This window comes from Equus quagga, chromosome 21 (genome assembly GCF_021613505.1).
Source record: "Equus quagga isolate Etosha38 chromosome 21, UCLA_HA_Equagga_1.0, whole genome shotgun sequence".
Lineage (NCBI taxonomy): Eukaryota > Metazoa > Chordata > Mammalia > Perissodactyla > Equidae > Equus > Equus quagga.
Genome location: NC_060287.1, coordinates 2,010,042 through 2,034,880, shown reverse-complemented (window position 1 = coordinate 2,034,880; position 24,839 = coordinate 2,010,042). Strand labels below are relative to the sequence as shown.

Sequence of the window (24,839 nt, the reverse complement as noted above, 5' to 3'; positions counted from 1 at the left end):
CCCATCAAGTTTCACAAAAGTGATGCAAGTGGCCCAGGTGGATCCTGTCCTCACAGTAGGTTTTCATCACAGAGGAGGAACCCCAAGTTTAGGGAACCCTAATCTTTTATAATGGTCTATGAGTGTATATGTCTGACCATTGCTCCAGAGGGAGACCTTATCATGATTATACTGGACAGTACAGACAGGCTCATTGCTTTGGAGGGAGACACCTTCTCTGTTTTTTGAGGCTGTTTCCTATAAATAACTTTGAAAAGATGAAAGCAGACAAGGCCTCTCTTTGAGACCCTGTAGAAATACAAGAGACTCATGGAAAATTGTCTTCCCAACAGGAAGTGATTAGTGTGAAAAGTACTTGAGCTCTGGGTGTTCTTGGCTTTTGTACTCTGCTCTAGTTTTCCCAGCTTTTAAATCAGGAGTTGGCAAACTTTTCCTGTAAAGGGACAGATATTAAATATTTTAGGCTTTATGAGCCGTATAACTTCTGTCAAAACTACTCTACTCAGCTATTGTAGCAGGAAAGCAGCCATTGATAATACGTAAATGGATGAACCTGGCTGTGTTCCAGTTAAACTTTGTGGACATTGAAATTTGAATTTCATATGATTTTCACACATCACATAATATTTTTTCAACCATTTAAAAATGTAACATCCATTCTTAGCTCGTGGGTTGTACAAAAACAGGTGGCAGGCCAAATTTGGCCTGCAGGCTGTAGTTTTCCGACCTGTTTTATGTGATAAATTTTTAAAATATAATTCATTGTTTTAGTACAGCAGTCTTGCATATGAGAGATTGTAATTTATAGTGACTGATAGTTCTAAAAGGTTTTCTCATAAATTATCCCAAGTTAGTTTCAGGGTAAACCTGCAAGATAAGCATTATTATATCCATTTCATGGTGAGGAAGCTAATGCATAGAGAAGGAAGATGACCTACTCAATTCATAAAACTAGTTAAGTGACACAGCCAAGACTGCTTATATTCTGGACTCTTTTCTCCAATATATGGTATAGTTTAAACTTTCATAATCAGAGCATTATGCCACTATATTTTTAATATTCATTTGTTGCCAGAATGCTTAGAGTTCAGTTTAATAAGTAATAATGACAATAATAATGCATGTGCATTTCTAATTTTCTTTATTACTATATTCTAATGTCTAGCTATTTTAATATTTAATAATTGTTTTTTGACAAAAGCTAGATATGGGAGGTGAAGGGTATTTGTTACAAAGTTTGGTAAAGTTTTGGAGGTTGGACAGTACAGTCATTCATATACTCTGTTTATTTTCCACATTTTCAAAGATAATAGTTAATTTTATTTTCACATGTACACCATGAAAATAAACAATATAGAACTTTTTACCCCCTAAATCATTTATGTTCGTGGTGAACTAAGGTTTTAATTTATTTAGTAAGTTTTATCCAAATTTTTAAACTTGAGATGTTGGGAACATTTTCTGTAATAATGTACTTTTTGGATTGCTTCCCTATCAGGTGGTTGAAGATTATGCTGGAAGATGGCAGGTCCCTTTGCCACAGCTTCAGGTTCTTCAGACTGCACTTTGCTGTTTTACATCAGCCAGTGCATCATTCCCAGATGAATGTGAGCACGTACAATACGTTTTGAGTAGCCTTGCTTTGTAAGTACTCTTTCCGTCTTATCGAAGTATTACTTTTCTTGATGTATTTGAGAATTGTTTTTTGATTATTTTCTCTGCGGAAGGAAGCTTTCTTAAAGCCTTCCTTCAAAAAGAAATTTCCATTTCTTCATTTAAGTATTTAAATTTAACTTTGAACATGTAACTACAATTTTAGTGTTAATTGGAATTGTTATAGATTCTTATGGTCACCACCAGCACTTTACTTTCCTTTTTAATTTCCCAGATTGCCTTGGCAAGCTCTAATGCTAACTCCCAGAATACAGTAATTGAGGCCATCATAGTTAGCAGAGGGACCTTAAATCAGGCCAGAAAGAAATTAGGAAACTCCTGGTTTTTAAAAATACTTGTAAAGGGGGCCAGCCTCGTGGCCGAGTGTTTGGGTTCGCGCACTCCGCTTTGGCAGCCTGGGCTTTTGCTGGTTTGGATCCTGGGTGTGGACATGGACTGTTCGTGGGGCTGTGCTGAGGTGGCATCCCACATAGCATAACCAGAGGCACTCACGACTAGAAGACACATTTTTGTACTGGGGGGCTTTGGAGAGGAGAAGGAAAAAAAAAGGGAAAAAAAGAAGATTGGCAACAGATGTTAGCTCAGGTGCCAGTCTTTAAAAAAAAAAAAAATGCTTGTAGAGGACTTTGAATTAAAGCTCAGAAACTGAGCACTTGTGCATATCCTTTTTGCCCTCTTAGATCCTACTAAAATTATAGTAAAGAAGTAAGAGAAGTAGAGTGAAAAGAAAATAGAAAAAGAGTCATCAGTAAATGAAAGATTTCAACAAAGTTTTGGAGGACGGAAAACAGAGGACTGGTTATTGAAACATCATGGCAGAGCACGTCACAACTTGATTTTTTTATTGTGCCTCAAATTGCACTCACATTACAATAGTGGGTTGTGAAATCATTTACTAACATTACAAAATATGATAGAAAGCATCAGAGTATGTTTCATATGACAAGCATTATTTTGTGAAACTCGTTTTGTATATTTATTTTTATGTATGTGTATACTTGGTTATTTGTAAAACATTTTTTAAAACTGTGGGTAGCAGTTAAAACAAAATTAATTTCTGCCTTGTAAGATAGGAGGAAGACAGTCTGTCCTGCCTCCCTCCCCACAGAATCCTAGAGAGGTGTAGAATTTGAACATGCAAGGTATGAGATAGAGACTAGGAAATGAGATACTTTGGGAGAATGCAGATAAAGGAGTTAATTGCAGTTTTTCCATTCAGGCCAATCACCAGGCCTTAGGGCCAGGGTAGGGTGGGGAAACAGTATTTGCTGCTTTTTTTCTCTAAAGAAATTAAATAACTTGGGAGGAATGACCTTTGCATTCTGGCAATGAAAGCTTTCTCTTTGATACAGCTAGCTAATCACTTAATTACCCTAAGGAAAAACTCATCAGTCACCAAACTCTAGACATGCTCCTCATAGGGCTCCCAATTAACCTGCTTATGGGCTTGTTCTTAAATATTAATGGGTATTCAAGAGTCATCAGACATTTGAGGAATGCCTTCAACATGAAAAAAATACAGGGAAAACAAACTAAAAATATTCTGGAAGAAATAGTATTAATATTGAAAACAGGAAAAAATTGAGAAATATAAAATTTGTAATTAGCATTTTAGGAGAGAATTAAGATATGTATAACATTAAACCATCAACATACCATCATGTGTGAAAGGAATGATGAGATAACAAAAATGAGTTTGTAGAAATTAAAATTTAAAGTTCTGTATGAAGTTTGGAAGGTAAAGTTGAAGAAGTAATCCATGATGTAGAACAAAACCAAAGAGAAGGAATGTGTCAAAAAAAAATGACATGGTGGCTCCATGTAGGAGGTTTGTTATTTAACTAGTTGGAGTTCTGGAAAAAGAACTTGGAGAAAATACATTGGAGGCAATTTTCAAAGGCATCATAAAAGAATTTCCCAGAACTGAAAGTCATGAACTTCTAGATTGAAAAAGCCCAAGAAGTGCCTAGCACAATGAATATAAAAGATACTCAGCTAAATACATCATTTTGCAATTTCAAAATACCAAGAATGAGAAAACAGATTTGAGCACCTTGTAAAGGGGAAAAACTAGGTAACCTCCAAAGGAACAAATATCAGATTGATATGAGTCTTCATACAGTCAACAGTTAGTGGTAGAATATAATGAATCCATGTTTCTGAAGATTTAAGGGGAAATTGTTTTCATTGTAGAATTTTATACTCGTCCAAACTGTCAGCGAAGTGTGAGTAGAAAGAACGTTCCAGGCATGTAAGGACCTAGAACATTGGCCTGTCAACATGCCCTTTCTTGGGAAGTTGTTAGAGAATGTGCTCCAGGAAAATAAGGGTGTAGTATAAGAGAGCTTATGACAGTGGTAAAGTGCGAAAAGTAGAAAAAGTATGGTAAGCTTTAAGTGGTTTTACTTAAGATAGAAGGAAGAGAAGTCCCAGAATCACTGCCAAGTAGTAGGTCTTACAGATATGTCGCCTCCAAGAGGGAAATATCCAGTAAAAATGGAAACTTGAGACTAATCTTGAGAATTTGGGACTCTTTAAGGTAGTGATGAAGGTAGACAAGCCAAAAGAAATAAAAAGGCAATTAGATACTCCAGAAAAATTAAAAATAATCTGAACAGGAGAGGACACTGAGTGAGCAAATTGACATGTGCACTAAATGTTATTTATATAGTTTCTTAATGTAAATGATGTGTATTGACTTTAAACTTTTAGGTGAAGTATAGTTATAGAACAGAGGGAAATTACTAACCTTTCAATATAAGCGTATTTGATGAAAGTTGTGAGTTGAAAGTTAAGGACAAGGGCACTAATATCCTTCCTTTAATTCTTATTTTAAAAAATGGAGTATCAGTAGTAGATGAAACCATAAATAAAGGTGTTAGAAAGGTAAATAATAGAGCAAATAATAATAATGAGTAACTATTGGGAAGGTGGAATTGGTTGTGTGAGGAGTTAGAGTCTCTTCTCTCACAACAGGAAGTCAAGAGATAATGTTTAAAATTGGCAAATCAAGAAATACTAGCAGAACTTATTGTCAACAGCTATTAAAAATATTGAAAGTTGTTAAGTCTGGGGCATTGGGCTAGTGAGAGAGAGGGTTGAAGCCACTGTGTACACTAAGCATTTTTAAATCTTGAAGATGTGTTAATTTCATGTACATAAACTATGTTTTTTGTTTTATGTATATGTATAAAAATTTAAAAGAGTGCATGCACATTGTACTTCTTTTAAAGTTTGTGTGTATATTGTAGGAGGGAACTAGATGAGGTGATGGATGTGTTAACCAGCTTGATTTTGGTGATCTTTTCACTATGTATGTATATATCAAAACATCAAGTTGTACACCTTAAATATATACAATTTCTATTTGTCAATTATACCCCAATAAAGCTGAAAAAAAAGTTGTAAGAGGGAAGGAAAGTTTAGAATATAATATTACTTAGATTTGTAAGAGCCAGGCAGTTTTTAAAAACTATATTATTTTAAAAAATCTATTGTTTTTGTATTTATTTTATGATACCTAAATGAATATGGGAAATGTATTAAGACTTTTGGATTATAATTGACAAATCTTATTCAAGCTACTTTAAGCAAAAAAAGGGAGTGGAGGGATTAGACGACTAAACTGTGGAAAAGCAAGGACTAGAACTAGTTTCAGGATTTTCTGAATCTGGAGAATAAAATATCTTCTGCAACTGTTCTCTCTTTCCATCTTTCCTCTTGGTCTCATTCTCTCAGGGCTGCTGACAATTCTGTATCTAGGCTTAGTTTATTAACCAAGGGAGAAGAAACTTCCTCCCTCCACTTCTGATCCCCAACATATTTTGGGAACTCGGGCTCAGCAGAGGTTATGTGCCCGCTGCTTAGACTCATCACTGTGTTGAGGAATGTATGGTAAGCTTTTTGGCTCAGTTTGATGACAACCTCCCCAGTCCTCCACCCTACCCTCCCCCACCCCGCCCATGGGAAATGAGGATACTACATTGGCATCCTCACCAGAACCGTAGAAATATTGGAGGGGCAAACAATTCCCTTAAGAACTGAGTGAGATAGCATGAAACAGAGCTGGCTAGGTGGACAAAAATAATAGATGTCCACTACAAAGAATATTTTTATGTCATTTTGAGAGCCAACATAACAGTTTTATTTATTCTCTACTGATTTCTAAGGAAAGTAAATTAAGTATTAAAAGAAATACGTTATTTGTAAGCAAGAAGTATTATTCTCGTTTCAGTGCCTATTTGGATTTTTTTCCTTTTTCATCTGTATAATCTTTGTTAACTTTAGTGTTGTAATGTGAAAATGCTTTTAAGGCTTTCAAAAGTACTTTTTTAAAAAACTTAAGTTATTTGTTGACTTTTGTTTCATTGCTTGCTAGTTCTTTTACTACTGCTCATGAAAAGAATAATTTATTAAGCAGAAGCAAATCTTATCTGATATGGACAGTGCTAGGTAAAAGTAGTTTGTCAAATAGTAACGTTTCTTATAAGGAAAACTTTCTATATTATTTGAATTTACTTTAACCGAAAAGTTAATTGTATTTTTAATACTAGAAGAAAAATGGGGAAATAGCAGCATGGTGGTACTACAGAAGGAGTAGTAAGTCTGTTAACAGTATTCTATTTTTTTAAATGAATATTTAAGCCAGAAAATTCTTTTAACAATTATTCCATAATTATTCATTTTGTAAATTTTGCTTGGTTCTAGGGATAAAATAGAAAATAAGATAAATAAGTCCTTGTTCTCAAAGACCTTATAGAACTAAAATATATTAAACAAGCATTCACACTATTATGTAATTGTAATTATGAAAGAATTACAGGGTACAATGAGAGAATATAACAGGGGACTTGACATGGTCTAGGAAGGCAGGAAAAATTTGCAGGGTGAGCTGACATTTGAGCTGAGATCTGAAAGAATGATAGGAATAAATTAGATGAGGGAGCAGAAGAGACTCCCAGGGATGGCAAACAGAATGTTCAAGGTGCCTGAGCAGAATGTCAGGATATTAATGGATTTCATTATAATTCATTTCTGTCTATAGAATTCTTGTTATGAGATATATACTGTGTATTTTTAATTTTTCATCACTTGACATACTAAAAATTTATAGGTGAGCTAAAGAATTAGGTACTATCTATAAGATTCTGTCTTATAGTATGTAGTATAAATATATATGGTTATGTATAGTATATATTCGATATATAATATATGCATATAAAATATATCTTATACTGAATATAAGAGATTTTTTTAATAAAAGAAGTTAAAGAAGATACATTAAAAGATATTCTATGCTCATGGATTCAAGGAATTAATATTGTTAAAATGTCCATACTACCCAAAGCAATCTACAGATTCATTGCAATGTCTAAGAAATTTCTAATGGAATTTTCCAGTTTCACAGTTCTAAAATGTGTGTGGAACCACAGAATACCCTGACTATCCAAGGCAATGTGGAGAAAGATGGACAAAACTTGAGGCATCATGCTTCCTGATTTCAAACTATATTACAAAGCTATAGTAATCAAAACTTTATGGTATTGGCATAAAAACAGACACACAGGTCATGGAACAGAATAGAGAGCCTGGAAATAAACCCATGAACATATGGTCAATGTATTTATGACAAAGGAGCCAAGAATATACAGTAGAGAATGGACAGTCTCCTCAATAAGTGATATTGGGAAAACTGGACAGCCACATGCAAAAGAATGAAACTGGACCACTGTCTTACACCACACACAAAAATCAACTCAAAAGGATTAAAGACTTGAACTTCAGACCTGAAACCTTGAAACTCCTAGAAGAAAACAGAGGCAGTGAGCTCCTTAACATCAGTCTTGGTGGTGATTCTTTGGATTTGACACCAAAAGCAAAAGCAACAAAAGCAAAAATAAACAAGTGGGACTACATCAAACTAAAAAGCTTCTGCACAGCAAAGGAAGCCATCAACAAAATGAAAAGCAACCTACCTAATGGGAGAAAATATTTGCAAATCATATGTCTGGTGAGTTTAATATCTAAGATATATAAAGAATTCATACAACTCAATAGCAAAAAAATGAACAATCCAATTAAAAAATAGGCAGAGGATCTGAATGAACGTTTTTCCAAAGAAGGCATGGCCAACAGGTACATGAAAAAGTGCTCGACATCAGTAATCATCAGGTAATTGCACATCAAAACCACAATGAGATATCACCTCACACCTGTTAGAATGGCTGTTGAAAAGACAAGAGATGACAAGTGTTGTCAAAGCTGTGGAGAGAGGGGAACCCTTGTCCAGTATTGGTAGGAATGTAAATTAGTGCGGTCACTATGGAAAACAGTATGGAGGTTCCTGAAAGAACTAAAAATAGAACTACCTTATGGTCCAGCAATACCACTTCTGGGTATTTATTCAAAGGAAACAAAAATTAACTTGAAAAGATATCTGCACCCCTGTGTTCATTGCAGCATTGTTTACAATAGCCAAGACATGGAAGCAACCTAAGTGTCTTATCAATGGATGAATGAATAAAGAAAATGTGGCATATATATAAAAATAAATAATTGAATATTATCAGCCATAGAAAAGAAGAAAATCTTCCCATTTGTGACAACATAGATGGACCTGAGAGTATTATGCTAAGTGAAATAGGTCAGACAGAGAAAGACAATTACCATATGATCTCACTTGTACGTGCAATATAAAACAAGACAATACTGAACTCATAAATACAGAGAACAGATTGGCAGTTGCTGTAGGTGGGGGTTAAGGGGTGGGTCAAATAAGTGAGGGTGGTCAAAAGGTACAGACTTCCAATTATAAAATAAATAGGTCAGTGGGATATACTATACAGCATGGTGACTATAATTAATAATACTGTATTCTGTATTTGACAGTTGCTAAGAGGGTAGATCTTGAAAGTCCTTATCACAAGAAAAAAAAATTTATGACCGTGTGGTGATAGATTTTAACTAGACTTGTGATAATTTTACAATATATGCAAATATCAAATTATTATATTGTACACTTGAAACTAATGTAATATGTCGATTATATTCAATAAAAAACAATTACCCGAAAATCAAGGCACCAAGACAAACATTTTTTTAATATTTAATAAAAATAAAAGATGTAACTCGTATTGGCTGTAGCCTATTAGGTATAGTTTTCTTTAGCCATGATATTTTGAAAAAGTTTTCCATTCCAATTTTGGAAATGGGGAATAGAAAATAACTTCCTGCTTGTCTTTTAGAAAATAATCAGTAAGTTTATTTTTGTTTTTGTTTCCTTGTTTATTTTCTTTTTGATGAAGATATATAGGTTATTTCAATTAACATCTAGTTAGGGAAGTGCAAGTCATCCTAGATAATTCAGTAGAGGGAATTTAATTCATAGAGCCACTTTCATAGTTGTTAGATAGACTGAAAGCATAGACAAGAAGATGATGATGAACGCAGATGTAGCAACTTTAGTAAGTTGTTGTTAGCCGTAGAAATGGAATGAGGAGGTATTGCTAGAGCCCAGAGAGTGGAGATAGTTGCTGGGTGGAAGGGCACTGATATGTGTGAGACAGGAACTTGGAAGAGATATAGTTACTGCTAAAGAGGACCCAGAAGAAGAATGGCAGGGAGAAAAGACCCCACATTGCTCCCTTCCTCCTTTCAATTTTCCAGCTTTGCCTTCTTTGGCCAAACTCAACCAGAAGCCAGTCGACTTCTGTATAATTGACAGAGACCTCTGTTTTTGAAAGATATTTCCACTGATTATTGAATTCTGGGTTGACAGGGGTTTTTTTCCCTTAGTACTTTAAAAATGTTCATCCTCTGGTTCATGACTTGCATTTTTTTTTTTTTCTGACAATAAGCCTACTGTCATTCTTTTTTAAAATTTTTTTATTGTGGTCATAATAGTTTGTAACATTGTGAAATTTCATTTGTACATTATAATTTGTCAGACACCATATAAATGTGACGCTTTACCCCTTGTGCCCATCCCGCACCCCCCTTTCCCCTGATAACCTAAACTGTTCTCTTTGTCCCTAAATTTGTTTATGTTCCACAAATAGGGTTTGTCCTTCTCTGTCTGGCTTATTTCACTTAACATAGTACCCTCAGGGTCCATCCATGTGGTTGCGAATGGGATGATTTTGTCTTTTTTTTATGGTTGAGTAGTATTCCATTGTATGTATATACCACATCTTTATCCAATCATCAGTTGATGGGCACTTGGGTTGCTTCTACATCTTGGCTATTGTGGATTATGCTGCAGTGAACATAGGGGTGCATAAACCTCTTTGTATCGTTCATTTCAAGTTCTTTGGATAAATACCCAGTGGGATGGCTGGGTCATATGGTATTTCTATTTTTAATTTTTTGAGAAATCTCCATACTGTTTTCCATAGTGGCTGCACCAGTTTGCATTCCCACCAGCAGAGTATGAGGGTTCCCTTTTCTCTACAACCTCTCCAACGTATGTTATTTTTTTGTCTTGGTGATTATAGCCATTCTAACGGGTGTAAGGTGATTTCTAAGTGTAGTTTTGATTTGCATCTCCCTGATAATTAGTGATATTGAGAATCTTTTTGTGTGCCTATTGGCCATTTGTATGTCTTCTTTGGAAAAGTATTCATATCCTCTGCTCATTTTTTGATTAGGTTGGTTTTTTGTAGTTCAGTTGTATGAGTTCTTTATATATTCTGGAGACTAACACTTTGTCAGATATATGATTTGCAATATTTTCTCCTAGTTGGGGATTGTTTTTTCATTTTGATCCTGGTTTCCTTTACCTTCCAGAAGCTCTTTACTCTGATGAAGTCTCAATTGTTTATTTTTTCTTTTGTTTCCATTGTCTGAGTAGACATTGTATTAGAAAAGATCCTTTTAATGCTGATGTCAAAGAGTGTATGTACTGCCTATATTTTCTTCCAGAAGTTTTATGGTTTTAGGTCTTACCTTCAAGTCTTTGATCCATTTTGAGTCTATTTTTGTGTTTGGCGAAAGGTGGTGGTCTACTTTCATTCTTTTGCTTGTGGCTATCCAGTTTTCCCAGCACTATTGAAGAGGCTTTCCTTTCTCTATTGTATGTTCTTGGCTCCTTTGTCGAAGATTAGCTGTCCATAGATGTGTGATTTTATTTCTGGCCTTTTGAGTTCTGTTCCACTGATCTGTGTGTCTGTTTTTGTAGCACTACCATGTTGTTTTGGTTACTATGGCTTTGTAATATATTTTGAAGTTCAGGATTGCAATGCTATCAGCTTTCTGCTTGGTTTTCAGGATTGCTTTGGCTATTTGGGGTCTTTTCTTGCCCCAAATGAATTTTAAGATTCTTTGTTTTATTTCTGTGAAGAATGGCAATGGGATTCTTACTGCGATTACACTGAATCTGTAGATTGTTTTTTAGGTAGTATGGACATTTTTAACTATTTTTATTTTTCCAATCCATATACATGGAATATCTTTCCATTTGTCTATGTCATTATCAATTTCTTTCAGTAATGTCTTAAGTTCCTTGTATAGGTCTTTCACCTCCTTGGTTAAATTTATTCCTAGATACTTTATTCTTTTTGTTGCAATTGCAAATGGGATTGTATTCTTGAGTTCTTTTGTTTTGTTAGTTTGTTATTGGAGTATAGAAATGCCACTGATTTTTGTAAGTTAACTTTGTACTCTGCGACTTTGCTGTAGTTGTTAATTGTTTCTAATAGTTTTCTGATGGATTCTTTAGAGTTTTCTATAGATGAGGTCATGTCATCTGCAAACAGTGAGAGTTTCACTTCTTCACTGCCTGTTTGGATTCCTTTTATTTCTTTTTCTTACCTAATTGCTCTGGCCGAAACCTCTAGTACTATGTTGAATGAGAGTGGTGAGATTGGGCACCCTTGTCTTGTTCCTGTTCTCAGAGGGATGGCTTTCAGTTTATCCCCCTTGAGTATGATGTTGGCTGTGGGCTTATCGTACATGGCCTTTATTATGTTGAGGTACTTTCCTCTTATAGCCATTTTATTGAGAGTTTTTATCATGAATGGATGTTGGATCTTGTCGAATGCTTTCTCTGCATCTATGGAGATTATCATGTGGTTTTTGTTCCTCATTTTTTTACTGTGATCTATCATATTGATTGATTTGTGGATGTTGAAGCATCCCTGTGTCCCAGGCATTGAAACCCACTTGATCATGGTGTATGATCTTTTTAATGTATTGCTGTATTCAGTTTACCAATATTTTGTTGAGAATTTTTGCATTTATGTTCATCAGCAATATTGGCCTGTAATTTTCTTTCTTCGTATTGTCCTTGTCTGGCTTTGGTATCAGAGTGATGTTGGCCTCTTAGAATGTATTAGGAATTTTTCCATCTTCCTCAATTTTTTGGAATAGTTTGAGAGGGACAGATGATAAATCTTCTTTGAATGTTTCATAGAATTCTCCAGAGAGCCATCTGGTCCTGGGCTTTTATTTTTTGGTAGGTTTTTGATTACTGTTTCAATCTCTTTACTTGTGATTGGTCTATTCAGGTTCTCTATTTCTTCTTGATTCAGTTTTGGGAGGTTGTATGACTCTAAGAGTTTATTCATTTCTTGAAGATTGCCCAGTTTGTTGGCATGTAGTTTTTCATAATATTTGATTATAATATTTTGTATTTCTGTGGTATCTGTTGTAATTTCTTCTCTTTCATTTCTAATTTTATACATTTGAGCCTTCTCTCCTTTTTTCTTAGTGAGTCTGGCTAAGAGTTTGTCAATTCTGTTTATCTTCTCCAAGAACCAGCTCCTTGTTTCATTGATTCTTTCTACAGTCTTTTTTGTTTCAATTTCATTTATTTCTGCTCTAATTTTTATTATTTCCCTCTTTCTGCTGAATTTGGGCTTTGTCTGTTCTTTTAATTATGTTAGGCATAGTTTAAGATTGCTTATTGGAGCTTTTTCTTGTTTGTTAACATGGGCCTGTATTGCTATAAATTTCCCTCTTAGGACTGCTTTTGCTGCATCCCACGTGAGTTGGTATGTTGTGTTGTCATTGTCATTTGTCTCCAGATATTTTTTGATTTCTCCTTTTATTTCTTCGATGATCCATCAATTGTTCAGTAGCATGTTGTTTAGTCTCCACATTTTTGTTCCTTCTCAGCTCTTTTTTTGTAGTTGATTTCCAGTTTCATAGCATTATGGTCGGAAAAGATACTAGATTTCAATCTTCTTAAATTTATTGCGGTTTGCCTTGTTTCCCAATACGGGGTTTATCCTTGAGAATGTTCCATGTGCACTTGAGAAGAATATATATTCTGTTTTTGGATGGAGTGTTCCGTATATATCTACTAAGTCCATTTGGTCTAGTTTTTCATTTAATTCCACTATTCTTTGTTGACTTTTTGTATGGATGACCAATCCATTGATGTAAGTGTATTGAGGTCCCCTACTATTACTGTGTTGTCGTTGATATCTACTTTTAGGTTTGTTAATAGTTGCTTTATGTACTTTGGTACTCCTGTGTTGGGTGCATGTATGTTTATAAGTGTTATGTCTTCTTGGTGGAGTATCCCTGTTATCATTATATACTGCCCCTCTCTGTCTCTTTTGCCTGTTTTATCTTGAAGTCTCCTTTGTCTGCTATAAGATTGGCAATATCTGCTTTCTTTTGTTTGCCATTAGCTTGCAGTATCATCTTTCATCCCTTCACTCTAAACCTGTGTTTGTCTTTGGAGCTGATATGTGTTTCTTGGAGGGAGCATATTGTTGGTTCTTGTTCTTGAATCCATCCTGCCTCTCTGTGCCGTTTGATGGGAGAATTCAATCCATTTACATTTAGAGTGATTATGGATGTATGAGGTCTTAATACTGCCGTCTTATTGCTTGTTTTATGGTTCTTCTACATTCCCTTTTTTTTTCTCATCTTGTGTATTTCGTACTCCTAATTTGATTAAGTAGTTTTCTTTGATGGATTTCTTCATTTTCTCCTTCTTTATCATATATGTCTGTGTTCTAATTATTTAGTGATTACCATTAGGTTTGTATAAAAAAATCTCGTAGGTGAGATAGTCCATTTTCTGATAGACTCTTATTTCCTTAGACTATGCCAATTCCATCCCTGTCCTCTTCCCCTCTAAGTTATTTTTGTCATATCTTATTACCTCTTGTGTTGTGAGTTTGTGGTTAAAAGATGAGATTATTTTTATTTTGGCATTTTCCTTCTCTTTATCCTTAATGTCAAAGGTAATTGTTTACTAACCTGATCTGATAGAGAACTGCCATTTTCTGATCATTACCTTCCTATTCATCTCCTTGCTCAGGGCTTTGTACCACTTTACCTATTTTTTTTCAGGTATGAGTGCCTTCTTGAGGATTTCTTATGGGGGTGTCTTGTGGTGAGGAACTCCCTTAGCTTTTGTTTATCTAGGAGAGTTTTTATTTCTTTGTCATATCTCAAGGATATTCTCAGTGGATAGAGTATTCTTTGCTGAAAGTTTTTGTCTTTTAGAATTTTGAATAAGTCATTGTGCTCTCTCCTAGCCTGTAAAGTTTCTGCTGAGAAATCTGCTGAAAGCCTGATGGGAGTTCCTTTGTAGGTTATTTACTTCTGCTTTGCTGTCCTTAGTAGTTTTCTTTGTCATTGACTTTTGCCAGCTTTACTACTATATGCCTTGCAGTAGGTCTTTTTACGTTGATGTAATTAGAACATATACTGGCTTTGTTCACTTGTATTTCTAGCTTCCTCCCCAGGTTTGGAAAGTTCTCAACTATTATTTCTTGCAAGAAGCTTTCTGCTCCATTCTCCTTCTTCCCCCCTCTGGAATACCTATAATCCTTATTTTGCATTTCCTAATTGAGTCATATTTCTCTGAGAATTTCTTCGTTTCTTTTAGTCTTAATTCTCTCTTCTTCTCTATCTGAAGCATTTCTATATTACTGTCCTCTAAGTTGCTAATTCTGTCCCCCATATTGTCAGCTCTGTCGTTCAGGGAATCCAGATGTTTTAAATCTCATTCATTGTGATTTTCATCTCCAACAATTCTGATTGGTTCTTCTTTATATTTTCAATCTCTTTTGTGAAGAAGCTCCTGAATTTGTTGATTTGTCTTTCTGTGTTTTCTTGTAACTTACTGAATTTTTTTATGGTAGCTATTTTGAATTCTTTGTCATTTAGGTTATGAATTTTTGCGTCTTCAGGGTTGGTTTCTGAGTACTTGTCACTTTCCCTTTGGTCTGGAGAGTTAATATACTATTTCATACTGCTTGATGGTGTGGATTTTTGCCTCCACATAGTTATTATCTGGTTGCAGCTTTCACCTGCTGCTACTGGGTGGGCATCAGGCACTGGGTATTCTGGGCCCAGCATCATCTGGCACTCCCTAGCTCCAGCTGCTGACTCCTTTTCTCTCTGTATGACGCTCTGACCAATGGCAGGTCTGGGGTGCTCGGTCGGGGGAGGGGTGCTTCCTTTCACCTGCGCTTCCCCCAGCCTCTTCTTTTCCCTCTCTGCGGAGCTCTGGGCCGTCGAAGGGCTGGAGTGCTGGGTGGGGGAAGGGGCACCTTCTTAACCTGCACACCTTTCCCAGCCAGTACTTTTGTCTCCCCACGGTGTGCTCTGGGTGACTTCAGGGTTGCAGTGCCAGGCAGGTGGAGGGGAGGGGCACTCCCTTCTGTGCACTCCCAGTGTTTTCCCTGGGCCCCCACCAACTGCTCTTATGGGGTCCTAGCTTGATGGAGACACCCCTACAACAACTCAGCTTCCTGTATGTGTGGGGCTTTCCTTCAGGCTGTGAGGGAACTCAGAGGGCATGGTGTTCCCATGGTGGGTGGCCACTCCCACCTTTCCTGTCCTGAGGTCGCTGGCTGTTCTTGGGAAGAGAAAAGTCCCTTTACTGGCTTCCACTTCCTGCAGCGCATCCAGCCCCAACACCTTCAGACTTATGGCTGCTTGGGTCTCTCGGATGTCTTTTGTATTGTGTGAATGTGCTCTGTTAGTGTATGAATGTCCTTTTGTACTTTAGAAGGGGGAGTTCAAGGAGAGAGCTCATTCCACCATGATGCTGATGTGACTCCTACTGTTATTCTTATTTCTGTTTCCCTGTGTATAATGTGCCCTTTTGGGAGACTGCTTTTAAGATTTTCTCTTTTTTACGTTGTCTTTTTTTTTTTCCTTCTCATGGTTCAGAATTCAAAAAGTATTATGAATATACAATGAGGTATCCTGCAAATTATTTATCCATGACCCTATCTATAGGCAACCAATGTAATTATTTTCTTGGGTTTCCTTACAGAGATATTTTGTGCATATACAAGAAGAAGAAAATCCATATTTCCTTTTCCCCCATTTTATAAAAATGCCAGTGTAGTGTGCGCACTGTTTTGTACTTCCTTTTTTTCACCTAGATATCTTTCCCCATTAACATAGAGAAAGGTTTATCAGTCATTAAAATGACAGAAGAGTATTTCACACTTACGGATATATGGAAACTTAATTAACAAGTATCCTATTGATGGGTATTTAGTTTTTGTTCCAATCTCTTGCTGTTTTTGTTCCAACTTCTTGTTCCAATGTATTACCATTTAGAAAGCTAAAGATAAGAAATACAGTAGACATCTCAAACTATGCAAGCCAGAACACAGTGAAGTGACATCTTTAAAGTGCTGAAACCAAAAAAAACTTTTAACTCTAAATTTGAGGAGAAATGGAGTTATTTTTTTGGGAGCAAAAACTGAAAGAATGCATTCCCAGAAGACCTGAATTACCGGAAAATCTAGCACAAATATGATGCCAGACAGAAAATCTACCTAAAGAAATGAAGAGAGCTGGAAATGCTAAAAGCTGAAGACAAATATAAAATTGAATTTTTCGTATTTTTAATCACTGTGAAACGTAACTGTCTAAAGCAGGGGTTGAAAAACATTTTTTTTAAAGGGTCAGATGTTTCAGACTTGCAGACCGTAGAGTGTTTGTTGTACTATTCAGCTTTGCTTTTGTAGCATCAAAGCAGCCGTAGATAATACATAAATGAATGCATGTGGCTTTGTTCCAATAAAGCTTTTACAGAAACTGTCAGCCATCCTGTGTGTCATACTTTCTAAATGCCAAGACTAAAGAAAACTTGTAGTGAAGTATTGTTGGTTTAGAGCATATTCAAAATTAAAATGAATGACCAAAAGTAACACAAAGATTATTTTACCCAAAGCAGCATATAATATTATTTGAAGGTGGGATAGAACTTATTAAAGATATGTATTGTAAATCCTAGGGTAATCACTAAAAACGTTGGATATAGAAATGAATATATTAAGCCAAAGTGGAGATAAAATGGAGCCATAAAATTACTCAATCCAAAAGAAAGTGGAAGAGTAGGTCAAAAGGAACAATGAACAGATCAAAAAATAGAAAATAACTATTAAGATAGTAGGTTTTAATCCAAACATATCAAAAATTTACATTACACGTAAATAGTCTAAACCTATTAAAAAAGAAATTGGTTAGATAGACAAGGAAGATCCAACTAACAGATGTATATCCATACCCCTATGCCCTTTTTTAGATAAACAGAAACACACTTTGCTCTGCTCTGCTCTTTTCACTTAATAATGTATCTTGGAGGTCACTCCATAGTGATGTAGACATAGTCCAAATTCCTTTTTACAACTCAGTATTCTTTCATGTAGGTGTACGATAGTGATAGTTCAGTGAACATATCTTCTAATGGTAAGTATTTGGATTGTTTCCATTCTTTTCCTATTACAAATAGTGCTATGATTAATACATTTTGCATACATGTTTTTGTATTTTTGCCAGTAGATTTTTAGGGAAGTTTCCTAGAATCTGTGTCAAAAAATGAATAGATATGTAATTTTGCTAAGTAGTCCTAAGTTCCCTCTATACAGCTTGTACCAATTTACATTCTTACACAAAATGAGGCTTTGTTTACCTCGAACCTCACCACAGTTTTGTCCGACTTTTGATTTTTTGTTAATCTAATAGAAGAGAAATAGCATCTCAATGTAGTTTTAGTTTGTATTTTTGTTATTGTGAGTGAAGTTGAACATCTTTTTGCATGTTCTTAAAGACTATCTGTATTTCATTTTTCATGAGCTACCTGTTTATATCTCAATCTCATTTTCTATAAGTTAGTTGAACTTGTTCTTCTCAATTTTCATAACCTCTTTATGTATTAGGGATATTAACCCCTTCCTGAGAGGTTAGTTGCAAATGAGTATTTTCATTTATCTTTTGTTTTTCTTATGGCATTTACTTTTTAGATATTTTTAATGTAACTAAAATTTATCAGTATTTATCTATTGCTTCTGAATTTTGAATCATAGTTAAGAAAGATTTCTCTATAAGCAGGTTATGTGGGATGTTTTTCTGATATTTGTACTGTTTGATCTTTTAAAGTTTTTGATCCATTTTGAATTTTTTCTTACGTTTGGAAGTTGGATGAATCAATTTTGTCTTTTAACATTTGGCTATCCAGTAATGAAGTCAACGTTTTCCCTATTGATCTGAGATGCTGCTTTTGTTATGTATTCATTTTTCACATGCAATTGCTCTGTTTTTGGACTTCATTTGATTTTATTAGGCTATTTTTCCATGTGTCAATACAAGGGTGGTTCAGTTATAAAGTTTTTACAAAATGTTTTAATATTGGTTAGTTCCTTCTCATTGCTCTTTCTGCTACATGGTTTTTCTAGATATTCAATTTTGTAATCAACTATCTACTTCTAGAAAAACTTGAAAGTAACTTTACTATATGTAAATTCATAAATTAGTTAAGGAGAATTTAGTACTTAACATATTGAACTGTATACTTTATATACACTTCGTCTTCCTTTAGTCTAAGGACACTGCGACATTAATGCTGAAACTCCTCCTTCCAACTTAAATGTAATTGATATCATATATTTTTGCTATATTTTTTCAAAGCCCAGATGAGATTATTATTATCGCTTCATGCTATCAAAGTTTTTAGCCCATATTTTTACTAATTTTCATCTTAGACCCTTCTTGGCAATTTAATTTTCCATTTCTTTGTGAACAGTCTATATTTTTCTTTGGTTGTTTAGACATTGCTCTTTGTATTTGGTATTTTATAGTTTACTGTGTTTAACTAGGTGTAGATTTATATTTATCATTCCTTACTGGGATTTTCTGGGCTTGTTGGATATGAGGATTGATAGCTTTCATCAAGTATGAAAAATTCTTACCCAGTTTTTGTCTGCCTCATTCTTGATCTGTTTTTTGTAGAAGTGCAATTAGACATGTTAGACTTGTACAGTCCGTTCCCCGTGTCTGTAACTCTTGCTTGTATGTATCTTCCATTTCTTTGTCTCTCTATTGCACTCTAGATAATTTTTTCACATCTTTCAGTTCACTAGGTTTTTTCGTCAGCTGTGTCTAATTTGCAATTAAATCTGCCCATTGACTTTTTACTTCAGTGATTTTACTTTTTATTTCTAAAAGTTTTTTGACTACTGTTGATTATCTTGTTCTTTATATTTTCAATATTTCTTTATTCCTTGAACTATATTATACTCATTTTATGTTCTGGGTCTGGTTTTAAATATAAAGTCTTTGTGGATTTTCTGTTGGTTCTTGCTCATGGTGTTTCATTTCCTTGTACGTTGTGGTTTTTCTTGTTATTGTCATTATTTTTATTTACTTTGTGAATTTGTATTTTCTTGAAATAAATTTATTTGTGATAATTGAAGCATGGATCGGAAGTGGGTATTCAGAGAGGATCTGCATTTGTTTCTGCCAGGGGCCTGGGGATGTTACTAGATGAGGACCAATATTAGTTAAATTCTGGGCTTGAAAATGTTTCAACCACATAAGTAATATGAATTCCGTTTACAGCCTACATCAGAAGATTTTAAAAGTAGATTTTCTTTTCTCTTTTTTCTACTTAGCTCCAAGTGCAGACAGGCAGTTTTCCTTGTAATCTAGAAATGTGGTGAAGGGGGTGGGAGGAGTATAATAGTGTAGCTAATTTGAATGTTTAGTCAAGGTAAAAGCCAGCTCTTTTATTGAGCATTTTAATTGTTTTCAGGGGGGAGAATCATTAAGGGTACCTACTCTGTCATACTTAGAAAATGTAATGTATAGTTTCTTTATCAGTATATATTTGAAAAAAACTTTGAACCTTTTTCTTCCTCAGTAAAGACATATTGCTGAAGAAACTATTTTGAAGATAAATGCATTGGAATGCTTGAGTATGTCAAAGTAGATCTCTTTGTTAAGATTAAGTAGCACTGAGTTGAAGTTTCTCTGTGGTATCAAAGATACAATGTTAATAAGTGTAGAAGAAATTGTTACGAATTCATAAAATAAAGTGTGGGTAATAAGATTTTATTCTGTTCTTATTTAATTCATGTAGAGGAGACCTAATCTTCTTTGGCTTAAATTGGTAAATGAATTTCTTATATTTGGATAGTTAGGCATTATAATTTATAAATTCACAAATCCACATTCTTGTTTTTCAGTGTGAAAATTACTTCGATGCTATAGAGACCCCAAAAGAGTAGTAATTCTGATTATAACTACCAAACAGTCTATTTATGTGTGTCTGTGTATTTTAAGGAAGTCTGATACCTTATAATCATTTGTAATATATGGAAAAACATGGTCTGAATTCCAAGCATCCCCAATGATAGAAAGTAGTTTGTTTAATAAATAGGTACTCTAGTGGTACTCTGTTTCTTTAAGCTTGCATAGCTAATAGGAAAATACTGTTTGATGAAAGTCGAATAAGTATGATTATATATGGAATAATTCTTTTAATTGAAAAGGCATACCATCTATAATGTATTTGTCCCACTACAAATAATTTATGTTTTTATATAAATCATTTTTTTTAGGTAATCCTATTTTGAATAATTATTTCAATTTACGTAATTGAACTGTAGGTAACCCGTAATTTGGACTAAGGTTCATTGATTAATATATAGACTATTACATAGTGAACATTATATGCAACATATTCAACCTTAAAAACCAATATAAACATTATATAATAGTAAATTTTTAGAAAGAAACTTTTCAATGAATTTAGTCAGATGTCCTAAAAATCTTCATAATTTAAGTGAAGAGAAATTGGTATTTTATATTTTAACAAAATTGACACATGCACAGCTGAGAAGAACAAATCTGTGAAGATGTCATGTTTTCTCTTAGTCTTGAAGGAAACTGATGACAGTGTTAATAAAAATAGTAGTGCTGTATTATTATTAGCAACACCACAGCACTACCAGGGATTGTTCTAAGTGCTTTACAAGAGGTGGCTACTATTCTTGTTTCTATTTTATAAATAAGGAAAATGAGGCATAGAGATACTGAGTGATTTGCTCAGGATTACATATCAAGTAAGTGATGCAGCTGAGATTCAAACCTAATGTGGCTCTGGACCATGGGTGAGTAAAGGGCCAGATAGCAAATATTTTATGCTTAGCCTATGAGGTCTCTGTAGCCTCTACTCAGTTCTGTCACTGTAGTGTGAAAGCAGCCATAGTCAGCGTGTAAATAGATGGGTGTGGTTGTATTCCAATAATAACTTATTTATTGACATATTTGAATTTCATATAACTTTTACCTGTTGTGAAATATTATTCTCTTGATTTTTTAACAATTTAACGTGACTAACTATTCTTATCTCAAGCATTATACAATAACAGGCCTTCCGTGGGCCAGATATGGCCCATGGACAGTAGTTTGCCAGACCTACTCTAGACTGCTACATATATTTTGGGGTCCTGCTTTCTTCTATTTTGGGCTCTGTTACCCTGCACCTTGTAGCATTTGCTTCCCTGAGGGCTAAAAAACTTGATCTCTAAACATTTAGTTGATCCCTTAATTAGTCAATAGGAAATAAACAGGTTTCAAACATGAACTTTCTACTGCTACATATAATCTAGGTTTTTCTCCTAGTGATTTCACTACTGTGTAATGACTTGTTGATTTTCCTGAATTTTACCCTAAGGCAGAGCTAACTAGACCATGTTGTTTTATCTTTATTTACTCTTTACTTATTTTGTGTGTGGTTTTTGTCATTTTACTATCATTATCATGGAGTTGGGCCTTGTTGTTGAGGTTACTGATAGTGGGCCTTATACATTTCTCTTTCTGTAATGTTGGCTCCCCTTTCATGTTCACATAATGCAGATACTGTATAATTCTGTATATTTTGTTTGATTCTCTACAAGGTCATGTTGATTGGCATGCTCATTTCTAAATTTACTGCCATTAGCGTATTTTATTTCTACTACTAACCTTTGTATCTCTCCCTCCTTCAATACAATTAATTGCCCTACCAGTCAAATACTATCTACTCAATATAATGATGCAATCCTACTGACTTCTGCCTAATGCAAATTTAATGTCTCCTTGTTTTAACATGTTATAATAAAGATATATACAAAGTACAGTGCCTTGGTAGTACAGAAGACAATGAATGGATAAAGAAGTTGTATACAATGGAATGTTATTCAGTGATAAAAAATGAACAAAATCTTGCCATTTGTGGTAACATAGATGGACCTCTAGGGCTTTAAGCTAAGTGAAATAAGTTAGAGAAAGACAAATACTGTATGATCTCAGTTATATATGGAATCTTAAGAAAAACAAGCTCATAGATACAGAGAATGGTTGGTTGCCAGAGGTGAGCGAAATGGGTAAAGGGAGTCAAAAGACACAAACTTCCAGATATAAGTTAGTCATGGGGATGTAATTATGGTTAATAATACTGTATTGCATATTTGAAAGTTCCTAAGAGAGTAATCTTAAAAATTCTCATCACAAGAAAAAAAATTCTGTAAATATGTATGGTGATGGATGTTAACTAGACTTACAGTGATCGTTTTGCAGTAGGTACAAGTGTCAAATCATTATGTTGTATGCCTGAAACTAATATAATGTAGGTCAGTTATACCTCAGTAAGAAAAAAAAGGCAAAAAATGTTTATAAAAAAATACAACTTTAGGTATTCCTAGTTGAGTATCTTCTAGAAGAATTAAAATTTAAAGATTTTAAGGGATTTGTCCTTTGTGCTACTTCAGGATTGCTAAACAGTGTTAGATAATTTTATAATTTTCCATGTTCATGATTAGGAAATCAATCATGTTTCTTCTTGTGTAAACTTATGAATTGTTAAAGGCATATGAAGTATTTAGTAACAGTATTTTCCAAACGACTTGTTTAAAAAGGAGGAACCACAGAATTTGGGCAGTCTGTCATGGGATGATCAAGATAAACCTAGAGTGTGAGGACCTATGTGTCATTTATTAGATACGTAATTGTTGGTATTGCTGTAATATAAGTGTTGGCTGCGAGTCTCATGATGTCTCTAACTTTCTTATATTTTTGTGTCAATTTTATCCATCCCTTATATCCCTGTGAAAAAAATTGGATTTTGAATTTTCTCTGGGCTCCACTGTGCTAGGGTGAAGCCAGACTATATGCCCATTTTGGATCATCTTGACATCTGTAGTAACATTGTTGCTACCTGGTATGCCATTGCATTGTTTGGCACTGTGAACACTGGTAGGCATAAGTAATGTACTGTTCATTCTACTGTATCTTCTATCAAAATTTTATTGAGAACATTACATGAATGACGAATGATCAATATAATTTTTCAAAACCAACCAGTTTAAATATCTAATATTACATAGCTGTTATCTCTTTAAGAATCTTTTAATTTGGGGCAAAAAACTCAAAGAAGCAATCAAAGTTATTCACTTCTTCTTTCTAGGAGTTTCTTTGAATTGCTGCTGTTCTTTGGAAGAGATGAGTTCTATGAAGAGCCCTTAAAGGATATTCTTGGATCCTTCCAGGTAAAATAGTTTACTACTTCACATTGTGTACATTTAAAACAGGCCTTTATTTCCCCCTAAAAGTAGTATATTGGTTATTTATTGTTTATAAGTTTTTATATTTACTAAGGTGGCAGTGCTTAACATCCTATTATACTGGCAGAAAAAGAAAGTTCTTAAAATTGACTTTCAGCTGTATTTCAGCAGTTCCTAGGATTCCAGTTCCACGTTTGCTAGACCAGACTGGTGCCACCACCCTTGTGGATTCCTAAGCACACCCTAGACATACACATTTTACTGCTACAGCCTTTGATTCCAAAGGCACGTATAGAACTTGGCCCTAGTGAAAAAGGACTCTTCTTGCCTACTCTAGGAGCAGGCTGTCTGTCCCATGCCACTTTGTCCCTTTGCTGTGCCCTGATTTTCTCATCTATTTTCTCAAGATAGGAGGCAGATTTTTTGCACTTGCTATATGAGAGAAGAGAGTAAATCCAGAAGGGGATGACAAAAGATCCAAGACCTCTGCTGTAGATGCAAGAACATTTTCTCTTTTTACCATTTACTTAAGCAGCAATACCTAAGACTGTGGCTCACTGGTATATCCTTGCCGTTATCTCCATCCGTACTTCTCTGGGGTGGAATAAAGGAAGATAAACTTTGAGCTCCCCCTAGGGGTAAAGTGTTTAGACAGTGTATCTGACATTTATTCCTGTGGTGGTAACAAGAAAGGCTTATGGTCAACCAGGAGTATTGCTGTCCACCTTGAGAAAGGAGAGCAGCAGAGTAACAGAAAAGTCATACAGTGCTTTCTCTCACCTAGAATTTTTATTTCATATTTATTGAAAAAGCTTTTAGACTGAATTAAAATAGATTTTTATGATCGATCACTCTGGTGCATACATAGAATAGCAAAAATTATAAACAAACTTAATTGGCTAAGTTATATCTAAGACTTCTTCACATTCAGAATCTGACTCTAGAATTGCTTTTCCGCTCAGTCATCAGTGTCTGTTTTTCTACACCATTTTGTCTTTAGTGGTATCAAAAGTGTTGGTGATGCAGCATTTCCTAAAATAATTAATAAACAAACTAAAAGCCATTGGTACTGGGCTTTTAAAAGCTTAAGCTGTCTTCATGCTTCTGTTTAGCCAACTTTTGATTCCTGCTTCAGGGGTGTTTTTAAACTAGATTAATGGCCCTGCACCCTCCCCACACTGTTTAGTTCCCAAGAGTTAAAAGAATGGTCTGCTAGTCTCTTAGATTTTATTCTGAGTCACCACTATACCCTTTTGCAAGTTTTCATGCTGTCTCTTGGAATGTCCATCCATGCAGAATGGCAGCTACATCATCACCATTACCAGGCAACGTGGATTCTAAGATAGTATTGAATATAAA

The 24,839-nt window shown here is 34.7% G+C and overlaps 1 protein-coding gene across 2 annotated transcripts in view; it reads left to right on the top strand.

Annotated features, from left to right (window-relative positions):
* The first annotated feature begins 1,491 nt into the window (after positions 1 to 1,491).
* Positions 1,492 to 24,839, top strand: part of ZNF654 (zinc finger protein 654) — a 60,223-nt gene continuing 36,875 nt past the window's right edge. Inside the window, exons 1-2 of one of the 2 annotated variants that reach the window (XM_046648283.1) lie at positions 1,492 to 1,644; positions 23,384 to 23,465. The gene's annotated coding sequence lies outside the window, so the exon portion shown is untranslated. Of the gene's footprint in view, positions 1,645 to 23,383; positions 23,466 to 24,839 lie in introns of those variants that run through there. The other variant, XM_046648281.1, reaches the window with a different exon arrangement.